At 42.1% G+C, this 13,077-nt stretch overlaps 1 long non-coding RNA gene across 4 annotated transcripts in view; it reads left to right on the plus strand.

The window, feature by feature from the left end:
• LOC119158295 overlaps positions 1-13,077 on the plus strand; it is a 152,755-nt gene that overhangs the window by 64,077 nt on the left and 75,601 nt on the right. For all 4 annotated transcript variants that reach the window (XR_005107829.1, XR_005107828.1, XR_005107831.1 and 1 more), the window contains 3 exons: positions 988-1,146; positions 4,025-4,136; positions 8,152-8,258. This is a non-coding gene — a long non-coding RNA (uncharacterized LOC119158295). The remainder of the gene's footprint in view (positions 1-987; positions 1,147-4,024; positions 4,137-8,151; positions 8,259-13,077) is intronic.

A 13,077-nucleotide genomic window follows, 5' to 3' on the forward strand; every position in this document is an offset into this window, starting at 1 on the left:
CAATGAGACATAGATCAGCCTTTCTTCCCATTCAGTCTTTGGCTTTTTTGGTAAGACCACAAAGATGGATGTTTACTGTGATAATGGTGTTGACATTTGCTCACCAGGAATTGGAGCGAGACCATCATTTCATGTCATATAGGTCTCCAGTAACAATCAAATGCTAATGAGTGCCAGGCCATTAGAGGCCTGGCATGCACTCCAACTAGTGTCCTAAACTCGGTGTCCCATTATCCATTGTATCTGCTAGGTATTGCTACAGTTTGCCCTGTCAGCAAAGATGTTGCACAACCAGCTAGTGACCACCCAAGCCTATTCTGTTTAGGCTAGATGCCATCTTTTTTGGGCAAGCATACAGATCATGTCTTGAACAGTGCCAGGCACACTGTTTGTGCTTCATTTTCTGCTTATGAGCCTGGTTGAACAAAAAAGGCTATATGTGTATATATATATATGTACCAGTAGTGTTCATGTTACATACAATCTGACACCTGGTGGATGGTCCTTGGGGATTATAATGAGGCACCCACTGCTCTACAGCATGTTTTGGCAACTGGGAGGGCTGGCAAATCCCATGCCTGTCTTCCTTTTGCATGTCTTTGAGTTTCTTTTTGGCACATACTTGCAATGAAGCACAAGATGCAAATACTGCCAAAGCTTCTTGTAGAATAGATGACATTTATATTGTTATGCAGTTTGCTGATCTAAACATACCATTGCCTTGCCTTGATAGCCCAGGGCAAGTGCTAATCAGCTTGTTTCATGGGCACTGTGCCATCTGAAAGGGTGAGCACAAATAGAGACAGTATGTGCATCATCGAGGAGTGTTGCAAGAACACGATTCCCAGCTGAGAGTATTGAAATGTGTCTGTCTCCTGAGCTGGCATGTTGGCATGTAAAAGATAAGTGACAGCATGAAGTATAATGTATTTGGAATAAATCAAGGTTATATTCCTTGGCTGCTTTAAGCTGGTTTTCATTATATAGGTCACGTCGTCAACTGATGTAAACTGGCATAGCTGCATTGAAAGCAGTGGAGTTCACCGATTTTGATCTGCTGAGCATCTGGCCCTGTCTGACTGTTCTCCATGAGAAGCTTTCCTTCTCATTTTGCCCTCTACGGCATCATCAAGGGCTGTTTAAAAGGTAACATGTAAGATGAGGAGTTTGGTTTCCTATATTGTCTTCATGGCTCTGTCAGTAACGCTTGATACTGGGCAATTTGCCCTCATCTGTGTGCCTTGCTTCACCTAGTATATGTAACAGTACTTTTATTTAATTAGTACCTTAGTACTAAGGGCTTTACTCAAGCTTTGCTGTAATGGCAGGCATGGTGGCATAGTTCACATGACTGGATGGATATTGCGATGGATGGATGGATACAGCTCTTTGACGAAGATATACCTGGAAAACAAGGAGAGGGGGTTGTGTTTTGTGCAGAGGAGCAGCAGTGGGTGTTGGAAGCTTCTGGGTTGGGATCAGAGTGGGCAGAGCCACAAAGAAGATGTTGCAGTGGGCAGCTCCTATTAACCACCTGATGGAGAGGAAGACGTGAGCAAAGTTTTCTTTAAACAACTGGGGAAAAAAATCCTGTCATAGCTGCAACAAAGGGAATTCTGATTGGCTATGGGGGGATGGGACGGGACTGGGGGACAGACCTCAAACCTGAGGGCGTGGTGCAGCACTGGAGCAGATGCCCAGAGAGGCTGTGGGATCTCCATTCTTAGGGATTTTCAGAGCTCAAGTGGGCAACACCAGATTCAGTTTTGAGGTTAGCCATGTTTTGAGTAGAAGGATGGCTTAGGTGACTTCCAGCAGTCTTTTACAACCTCTGTGTGAAACATTTTTCTACAAATCTCTGTGATTCTCATTTTGTCCTGGATTAGCAGGCAGACAAGGTGTAGCCTGTCCATCCTTGTCCTTGCTTTCAGTAGCATCTGAAGTACCCTCAGTGCCATCTCCTGCCTTCATTTGGCTGGTTTATGTACTGTCCTTTCCCTCTTTCTGTGATTTTCTTGCACCCATTTCCTATTTGCTTGCTTGTTTATTCATCAGACTGGAATTTTCTGGCCGTGTTTTCAGGAAAGCACTGTCTATGGGTTTTACATGTAAACAATTGCATTTGAAAACCACCGAAGATGCACTGAAAATGGATACTTGCATGAAATAACAGGGGACTTTGGATGTACAAGTAGAACTCTAATAGCTGACTTGAATTTGTTTTGGTAATCTGGCCCTTATCCCAGACTTTTTGAAAGATAATCATCATTCAAATAGAGGTTTTCATTCACTATAGCATACATTTTATATTTCACTATGTAATGTATAGCCTTCCATATACTCAAGGAAAACAGTTTACAGAGTTAATTGCTGAACTCTGCAGATATAATACTTTAAGTGGGTTATGTTAGATATGAGTTTATGTTAAAAAAGAAGAAATGTTCTACGGGAAAGTTATTGTTTAGGGAACATCGATTTGCATGAATTAATGTTTTCACTTCTGTTGATAGTTAAAAATGGATACTTAAGCTAAGCCACATTTTTAGAGTAACGTAAGTGCTTCATGAGCTATGAACCCAGGGTATGAGCTGAAGTCCAGTGTTTGGTTGGTGGGGTTTTTAAGTCTTCAAATTTCAGTTGGTGTTGGGTCAAACTGTGCCAAAGATTTTATTTTTTTAAATTTTATTTTATTCAAAAAAACCCACCAAATAGGCTTAGAGACAGGTGGATGTTTTGGAGTTCTCATTGTTGCTTGCTTACTTTAGACAATCCTCTCCACCCTTCTGTCTCAGCCTACTTATCAGTAAAATTAGGGGTGGTGTTAATGATCCTACCTGACACAGTCATTATAGAAATTAACTGATGAATATTTGTACAATACAGTATTTGTACAAAGGTAGTGTATTACGTGTACTGCAGGAGCAGCCATCTGTCACACACACCACACATCTCAAATTTAAAGACTGCAGCAAATATTTTGAGCTTGGGAAGTTAAGTAACTTTGGCAGGACTCAAATCTTTTTCTTGTTGTTGTTGCTGGTTTTATTACTTGTTTTTTATATTTTAATTCAGAATATTGCCCAGGTCTGTAACTGCTGTCAGTTATTGTGACTTGCCCTATAGTTTGGGGTTATAGCACAAAGTGTCTATGTAAGAGGTTCATCACTGCTTAGAAGGTGTTAGTAGTGAAGCAGACATACTGTCTGAGTTTAATTTAAAATTTTCTCCCATGTAGCTGAGTGTTGGTGACAGATTGAGAGAGAAGGAATAAACCACAGCATTGTGTTTTAAAACAACCCAATGGAATAAAGGGTATATGTATTTACTTTCCATAGTTCTCTTTAATTACCTCGTATTTCTGTGTCATGCTTGATTGTGTTTAAAGGAAGGTTGCAGATTCACATATATATAAAGATGGAGAGACTAAGGATGATATTCACGTGAATCTGGTCTTAGCCAATGAAAGCAGAAATGTGAATGTGGAGCTGTCCTTCATCAGTGGAGCACCAAGAGAGTGGATCAGGGCTCTGAAGGCAGGAGCCTGGCTCTCCTGATAGTCAGCAGAGCCTTGAGTTGAGGGCTCACAGCTTCTGCTGTTAGGAAGTTCTGCTTCTCTATGGCTAAAGTATATGCCTTAAGGCCGACGAGTATCTTGAGCAGCCTCCCTTCTGCCAATGTAACTCTGCTGATTTCAGTAGACAAACACTGGAGAAGGTGGCGCAGCCAGCTCTGACCTCAGGCATCGTTTCAGCAAGAGGCTCTGGGTCTTGATTAACTTGTACAAGAGGCTCTGGGTCTTGATTAACTTGTACTGACAGACATGTCCACCGCAGTCAGCTGGATTCTCGTGTACCTACCAATGTACTGAATTACCTGAATTCTCCAGGCCTAGACTCACTCTCTTAGGCATAAATAAAACTTTCAGCGTGTGAACAGAGCTGGGCTCTCCAGCAGACAATAGCTCAGTAAAATGTGGAGATCACAACTAATTCCCCTAATGAGTGTGAATTTCCTTCTCTTTCAGGATCTACAGTGCTGCTCAAGTCCCTTCTGTGAACCACACAACAGAAGCTGCTGTCCCAATTCATGGTTGCTCCTTCCCACTGGCAAACAGCCCAAGGAGGAGCTGTTTATAGGTGAGATGTTCAGCATCCAGTCAACTCTACTTACATTATGCAAATGTGCAACATTAGCTTTTTGCTCCTTTCTGTTAGAAAAGCCTTACCAATTGTGAATTGAACTGATAATTAAGAGCTCAGAAGCTTTATAACCCATTGCTATATTTATACTATATTTGTACAAAGGTAATATGAGCCTTCGACATATTACACAAGTCCATTGCTTCTGCATGATTATCTTCTTTCTCTTTCCTCCTCTCTTTCTATTCTGTGAATTTTTATTCTTTGGAACACCTCCTGCTACGTCTTGTTGCAGCTAAAATTGATCTCACCTGTGAATTTAACATTAACTTTAAAGGCATTACTGTGTCTCTAAGTGAATGTCAGTATGATACTGGCACTGGAGTGGGTCATTGAAAGAGAACGAAGAACGGCAGGGTGGACTCAGTGTTGAATAACCATGCAACATGGAGGTAATTCAAAAACTAATCAGAGACAGACATAAAAAGAAGTTGTCTTCTGGAATGCAGAAGGTCGGGTAAAATGAAAAGCAAAGCTGAAAACAGTGAATCTGTTTCACATCAGTGAAGGCAGAGGAGTCCTACCCAGGATTAGTTTGGCTACTGTCAGCGTTTGGTCTGCAGATAACATGAGTTCCATAGTAACGATTTTTTAACCTGAAATTCTTGTGTGCAAGGATGCATATTAACTAGAAAATGGACTTGAGTTTCACTGAGATCATTAAAAACTAGCTTTATTTTATTTTCCACCCACCATCCTGCTCAGAAAAATGGACATTTTTTTTTAAGTCCTTAAATAAGGATGAAAATTTAGTGTTAGGCAGATGCTGTCATTTTCTTCCTACCTCTCCAGCAAAAACCCACATGTGATGTGCTGCATTGGGCCCTGAGGCTGTAGGATGGAACCTGCAGCACATGCCCAGGGACTTGTAGTCATATGAGTCATATGTTGCACGGACCAAGTTTAATCGCAGAGAGAATGTTACAACACAGGAAAAAAACCCTGAAAATAACAGGAATTGGTACAGTATTTGGGCCATAAACACAGGTTAGAACAGTCTGGGTATTTGCTTTAATCCTCTCTGATTCTATTTTGAATTGCAATGTTCCTACTTGCTAAACCACTTTCCATTTTTGCTGTTTTACCATGACATAAGGAGGAGGGATATTTTGGAAACTGGAAAACTGCCACTTGCACCAGAATGGCATGCTGCCGCTAATTTTTGCAGGTTTTTTGAACTGAGCATTGCTACTCTGAAAGCTCTGTCATCCTCTTCTTCTAGGATTCCCCACAGAGATCCCCACCCTCTTACAAAGCAGGACATGCTCCAGGTTACAGGACTTTTGTTCCTTCCTCTGCAAGCTGTGCTGCCTCACCAGCTTCAAAATCAGGCACTTTGAAATGATGAACTGAACATTTGAGAGGATGAAGGAGTTTGGATTTATGGGCTCTTCCTCCCTTATCCTCAGCAGCACAGATTCAGTGGGCCCAAACATTGCCAAAAGATGAGGAGTGTGAGCACATCCTTAGGGTAGACAGGATGAAAAGTTGCTCCATGATATGTATTGATGTAGTTTAGCATAATTTCATTCAAAGCTCAAGCAAAACAGTTCAACTCTCCATGAAGGGTTTGGCTTTGTGGCAGCGAGGTGGCAAGGAATCATTGGTGCAGCATGTCGGCTGGGTTGGAAGAGAGGTGCTTGTGACAGTCCTAGCCAGGAAAATGCTTGATGATGGACATTTCAGTAGCTGATGTTGCACAGTAGCTCATGATGAAGCAACCTGAATGGTAGGTAAGAGCTGGAGATGAGGCTTGATTTTTTTGTTTGTTTCCTTTTTTTTTCTTTTTTTTTTTCTTCTCCCAGTATAATGAAACATTACAAGGGTCTTGCTTTGCACCTTTGCTTGCTTATGTTCTGCTGTAGGTTTGGGTGAGATTTAGCAGGCATGACAGGTAGCTACGTTGAGGGAGAATCTCAAAATGTGTACAATGACATAGTGAAGCCTCTGTTATAGAGGGGTAAACTAATCTCACTTCTACTTCTTTGGTTTTTTTCCTTTTCCCTTGAGCAGAAATTTGAGGAAGTCATTTAATGTCACCTAGTGAGTTTTAATGGAGGCTTGGAAGAAGAAGAAAAAAAGCCCTCCAGTGTCTGCTTGTTTCTTAGGTATGCCACATTGCCCACAGCTAGTCTCACCACTCCCAGAGAAAGTTTGTGTAAGTCCTAAAATAATTTCACTCCGCTGGCCCACAAATATTCCCATTTGGTCAGCCTTATATAGAGTAATTACTGTTTAACAAGACACCACAGCTGGGTTAGGGCTTATTTTGGGTTGTGAGTTATAAAAAGCTGTTTGTAGAAAAAAATATATTAAAATTTACTATGTTTGTCAATCTGTTATTCTAAACAAATAAGTCTAGAAACTTTTTAGTTTACTTGTTCTTTTTTACTTGTTTTGCTTTAAGAGTCAGCATTCATGAGATTACTGGCATTAGTGCCAAAGGCATCCAGCCATCTCATCCTGGCTTATTTAGGTATGTCTGCACTCCAATTTAAAAAAATGTAATTGTTAGGTAGCCAGGTGTTGTGGTGATATTGAGCAAGTATTGTGGAGTGGCACATTCTCAGGAAAGGGGGTCAAGGTTTAACGAGTGGAGACATGGGAAGTTCATTTTCATGAGCAGGTGATAGGTGTGATGGGTGGGAAGAAGCATCCTGAGGAAACGTGTTGGCTCTGTGCTCTCCTCCAAATAGGTCTTTGCATTTTATATACCTGAAGTGCTGTGCCCAGAGCAGGAAGTTCATTCCCACAGCTGTGCTGTGGTGTAATTAGTGTTTTTTCAGACCATGCAGAGTCCAACATCAAAGTTCCTTCTAATTTTAATAACTTTGATATATACATATATATGCGTGTATTTTATATTAGTGATTATATGGGTATATGTGCGTGTACAGCTAGAAAAAAAGAAAACACGTCTATGTATATACATGTGTCATTTCTTATCTGCTACTAAAATACAGGTGTCTCTGTGGGAAACAAGTTAAGCTGTTATTGTACAAGAGTTCAGGAAGCTGAGAGTATTGTATTCACTTACATGGTTTCCCATGCTGTGTTGGTCATTTCACCTCAAAAATTAGCATCCTAGTCTATTTCACAGAAGACCCCAATATTTTTAGTATTCATAGGAAAGAATGTTGTCCACTGGGACAGAGCAAGACGCTGTGTATCAGGATTTAGGGTTTGATTGTCTTTTTCTACTTACTTTATGGCCTGGGACAATTCTTAGCATTCTTCTGTGCCTCTGTTTAATAGCAAAATGGGACTAGTAACATTGAGTTACCTTGCATAGAACTATCTAAAGATGAAATACAAGTTTGGAGACCTTTTACTAGCCTTTGGCATCAGAGAAATAGAGGAGTTATGAGAATCATTCCTGTATTTTGGCTTTATTAATGATATGAACTTCTTGAGAAATTTTATTAATGAAATGGAGCTGGGAAACAAACCAGAAGCAGATAGGCAGAAATCAAATCCCTTTGTGGACAGTTATACAATGTGCTAAGTAAGGATGGCTGCATCCTTGGATTTTTTCTTGTGAAAAATTCTGAAATGCGTATGGAAAAAAGTTTCCTCTCTATAACAAAAGTGATGAGACAACTGGCATTTCAATAATATTTAAGGCAAGACAGATCTGAAAAGATATACATTGGAAATTATGGAAATATTTCAAACTGGAAATCTGAAACCAAAATTGAGTCTGGGAACACAAGCTGTTGGCTCAGAAGTGACTCTCAGGCTTCTTGGCTCCTTATTCTTCACCAGCTGTGCCAGAGAGGTGGGGAATGACAGCCTGGAAGCCCTGAGGTCTAAGCCTTGGACCAGAAGCAGATACATCATGGGGTGGGGAAATAGAGATATGAACACAGTTTTTCCTCCACTTGCGTTTCCTGTCAGGGCATCCATCGTGTTATTCCTTATATTCATATATTTCTTATGCCTGTTACCCCAGGTTGTGCCTGTGAAGTGTTGGAGGAGAAGAAGTGCACACCCATCCTCTTTGCCTTTCTTGCCAAGGACAGGTACCACGTGGTCATTCAGGACTGAACATATTGCCAGGTAAGGGAGCACACCTTCCTCCCTGGGTGGTGGAGTGACCAGTTAAATGTGAACTGACCCTGTGGTAGTCCTAGCAGCATAGGTTGTAACATACCAACTTTGCCTTTCTGTTGGATATTTCCTATGTGTTCATAGTAAGAATTTAGTTCTTTTTCCATCTACAGCAATTCTAATAGGTCCAGATAAATGTTGTTGTGTAGGCACCAACAGTAAGGAGAAAACAAGTTTGATCCCAGGCCATCAGGGACTGAATCTTTTCCATTGTAGGTTGCTTCTTGAATTAGTCTGAAAGAGCTTTCATTTTATTTAAAATGCTTTTATTGATCAAAAAGGCTTTGTTCATAGGCTCTATCTTCTTGAGTGGCTGAAGCAGGCTTAACTCATGACAGGAGTTCTCATTTGAGTTCATTTTTGTCATCTTGGTGGTTGCTAAATTTCAGGCTTTTCTTCTCTGTAAAGGTAACTGCAAAAGAGGCACATGGTTTAGAGAAGAAAAAGTGTAGGTTTCCTTCCAGTCCATTAATTTTCTTTCATTGAGCTTTGTACCAGTTTGAGTGCACAGCTGAGAGAAATCAAAACACAGACATCTAGACTATTACATAAGATCAAAAAGAGAACAGATTTGTTTTTAAGCTGAGTATAATGTTTTTGTCTGAAGTCATGAACATTTTTGAGAGCGCAGAACATTCTTCCTGTTCTGCCTCAGGATGAAACTTAGTTCATATGAACTGCAGAAAGATCCTAAAATATTTGAAGCCGTTTAATTCCAGGTCCTTACTGACTGAGGCCGAGCAGGGATTTTAACCTGATTTTCATATGCGCTCTTTTCTTCTCTTTCCTCCTTTTAACTTGATGTTCCATGTTATATTGATGATTCTGTGGATTTCATAAAAATGGATTCATTCAGGTCAGACACTTAGGAATTATTTTTTTTAATCTGACCCAGTGTTTTGTGTCCAGCCACCCCCACCCCTGAAATAAATAAATAGATTTTCTGTGGAAATTTCCATAGAACATTTTCCTGTGTCTTGCCTCATAATTATATTATTTTACAATATTTTAAGTTATAACTGTTCCTAACTGAGTGTCTGTATGATGTAAAGGACAAAGAGCAAGTGGAATGTCTAGGCTAATCTCCTGTCTAAGGGACAGCTTACAGCCAATGTATGTGCATCCAGCCACAGTGGATAGCTTTGCTGGGTTCATTGACCTCTGTATACATGTCTGTTAGAAACAGGCTAGAAACTGGACTGAACTCCTGCTGCTGCTAGCCACTTCCAGTTCTGAACAGAAAAGGAAACACTAGTTTTTCTTCCACAGTCCGGATGCTGACTCACCTGTGTGGTGAAAGAAAATAGCCAAAGGGTAGCTATTTCACCAGTGTCCCAGTGTGCCTGGGGATATTTCATCAGCTGCTTTACTTGGGCAAGTTAAACTGGAAAGCTTTAAGGCCTGAGGACAGTTCAGTAGTTACTCACACTTAGCTTGGCTGTGTGTTTGATGCCCTGGTGCCTGAGGTCCCAATCACCGATAAGTTTTATTTCACAGTCTGGTTTAAAGCTATTGGCAACATCTAGTTGTTTTGCATTGATGTTTCATTGATGCATGCTGTCAATTCAAGCCTCTTTTGTTTGAATTTGGAAAAACGTTCCAACTCATCTGCCTCTTCTCTGTGTCTGGTTCCAGGTCCTGACCTGGTCTGTGGTAGGACTGGTAGAGTGTTGTGTTTTACTGCCCAGCAGCTGGGTTTTGGTGGGGTGGGGAGAGCCGAGCTGACAGCGATGTGCAAGACGAAGGAACCACTGTTCCTGAATTTCTGAAGGCTGGGGGTGACCAAGCAGCACTGTTGTCAGTGGCCCTCCTGGTACAAGGCAGGAAAACTTCCTCTGACCTTGTGCAGTGTTTCCATGCTCTCTGCCTGCCCTGGAAGGCCTCCAGATGCCTTCAGACCAAACAACTTTGTAAAAGCTTGCTGGAGAGGGCATCACTTTTAATACTGCATGGAAGAAGATTTCTCCCCTGCTGTACACCTTTTCCTTATTTTCAGAGCCGGCTGCCCTGATGAATACCCAAGCTGGGGACATGAGTTCAGGCAGGCTACCAGAAAGGATCTGCACATCTGGGTCAGTGCTCAGGCAGGATGCTGATGGTCCGTGAACTGTGCCTGCAAGGTCGAGATCTGAGCTCCTCCTCACGTTGAGCCTGTCCTGAAGTTCAGGACTGGAGCAGGCAGTGGCTGTCTTTTGCTGACAGCTCACTGCAGCGCTGCTTCGCTCTCCGTCCGCCATCGATGCTCACCTCTGCCAGGATGGCCGATAGAGCGAATCTCTGCTTATCTGAATGCAGAGACACAGGCAGCAAGAGAATTAATGCAAATGTGGCGTCGCACAGCCCTGTTCCTTCCCACAAACTATTGATTACGGGCCTGATTGGCTCTCCCCGATAATGGCCATAGGCAGAAGCCAACAGGGCGAGGAGGAGGGAACTGTCAGGATCATTCGATGCAGCCGGTGAGCCAGTGAGAGGAGAAAGCCGGTGGGTTGGGCTGGGAGAGAGCAGGGCGGGGAACTGTCTCAGCAACAGCAGAAAGCAACTCTTTCCCCCTCCCACCCCACAACCATGCTGGAAAGTTCCTGGTGATGCTTGTTAATGTATTTGTCTCGCTCACGCCAAGTCTGTACGTGATTTGTGTGACTTTGCTGCATGTGCCGGTTTACCCCTTTTCTCTGTGATCCTGTGGGAAGGGTAGAAGGGAATCTTTCTTTGTCTGCCCTACTAAAACCAACTAGTGAGCACAAGGTAAAGGGTTCTGCTGCTGGATTCATTGCCGTGCAAGCCCTGAGAACAGAAGTGAGTTTTGTGTTGTCTTTTTGTGGTTGGTATCTTCCCCTTGACATCTTTCTGAGACAGTCTGTTGTGCCAGCAGGAGCTGGACACCTGGACTGTATTCTCAGCTCTGCTAAAGAGCCCTTATATGAAGCCAAATGAATCCCTACCCTTCAGAATCCAGGTCACTCCGCCAGGTTGCTGAGCTCTCTGTTTTTGGAATTAGAAGAAAAGCTTTCTCCCTGTGATCTATGGGCTGAGAAAAGCCAGTCCAAGGCACCATACTGCTTTGCTTCTTATCTTTTATCTGCCTTATAGCAGGAAATGTTCTTTCTGTCTCTCTGCCTCTCTTATGGTCAATCTATCATTGGTTTAACCAACCGAAAATGAAAATGGCAGTTAAATTTGTCCAAACCTTTTGAACCAAACATTGGAACTTTCAGCACTCCCTTGAAAATGACCTTCGTTGTCCTCCTCTCACCTGCTGCCTCCTCCTGCTCATAAGTATTCACGCATTTATCTCACTATTTGCATGCTGATAATAGACGTAGATTTTGTTAGTCCTGCATCTGTCAAGACGGCAAGGACAATAATAGAAGCACCGTCGGGACCAATATATATTGGTCTTAGGAGTGTGTCCAATAATGTCTGGGTCAGGGAGCCTTTAACTGCAGTGTCAGGGAGTTTAGTCAGCTGTCATCGCTTCTTAATTAAAAATAGCTGAGACTTACTCACATTCCATTGCTGTGTGTTAGCTCATTCGTCATCTTGTCCTCTGCTCTCCAGCAAACCCCCTAAACATCTTCAATAACAGACAATGGGTAGAAATGCTTGCAGCAGGTAAGAAGACAAGGGAGCAAAGAGAGGATAACCTGTGCCATAAGCTGCTCTTTGGGTCAAGAGTTTGCAAGCGTTTAGCAGGATTCAAAGAGAATGGGAATACTGCAGTATGTACTGTATGTATGTATTTTATATATATAAAACTAGCCTCTGCACAGGCATGTGTCAGGGAATAAATCAAACAGCAGCTGCCCTGAGGTTACAAGAAACTTTCCTTGTGGACAAACCAACCTATATGTTTCCATGTTGAATTTCCAGCATCTTCCTCTGGTCCAGTATTCTAAAAGACAGAATGTTTTTTCAGTATGATCCAGTCAGACCTTTCCTATGTACATAAGTGATCGGATTCCTAATTCCTCGCTAAATGGAATTTAGTGGTATCAGTAGGTTTCACTAATTTATTTGTGATATTCCTGAGGGGACAGGGAGATGGAAGGTTACAGAGAGGTTCAGGAGCTGCAGAGGGAAATAAATAGCACGCTGTAATATCATTACTGAAAGAAATTATATCCCCCTCCCCCTGCCAAATAAAAAAGAATTTATTGTGTTTCAAGCTAATGCTTGGAGCCAAGGGACAGGTCTGGCATGGGGAGAATTTTTCTGGCTTCCCTTTTACAAGTAAATCAGAGGTGGAAGGGCATTAGACCAACTAACTTCCTGAACTGGAAGTTGCATCCGGACTACCATATTTAATTGTCTGTGACTGACCTATCTTCCATGAATTTTGCTAATCCATTTTTTAACCTGTTTATATATTTGGCCCCACAGCATTGGATGGTGATGAATCCCACCATTAAGTCACATATTGTTTGAAAAAGTTCATCCAGGATGTCCTGTACAATGCTATCAATCTGTCCAGTGAGTAAATGGATGGCTGTTGCCAGGGCTTCAGATCCCTCAGCCCAAAGGCGATAATTCCCCTTGAGACCACATCCATCCCTTGCACTGGAAAAGGGAAGCAGCACCAAACCTCCTGTGCTTCACCACCCAACTTTGGCTGCAAGGCAACAGTGTTAGCTCTCACAGAGGGCAGCTTTTGCAGTCCCACTACTAAATGGTGATTTCTCTGGCCGTACATAGTTGTTTCCCTCAGGACTGTGTTCCTGCTGGCTTGACTGAAGATCCAGGGATACTTGCTGATGTTCTAAGAACG

This window comes from Falco rusticolus, chromosome 16, assembly GCF_015220075.1.
Source record: "Falco rusticolus isolate bFalRus1 chromosome 16, bFalRus1.pri, whole genome shotgun sequence".
NCBI classification, from domain to species: Eukaryota; Metazoa; Chordata; class Aves; order Falconiformes; family Falconidae; genus Falco; species Falco rusticolus.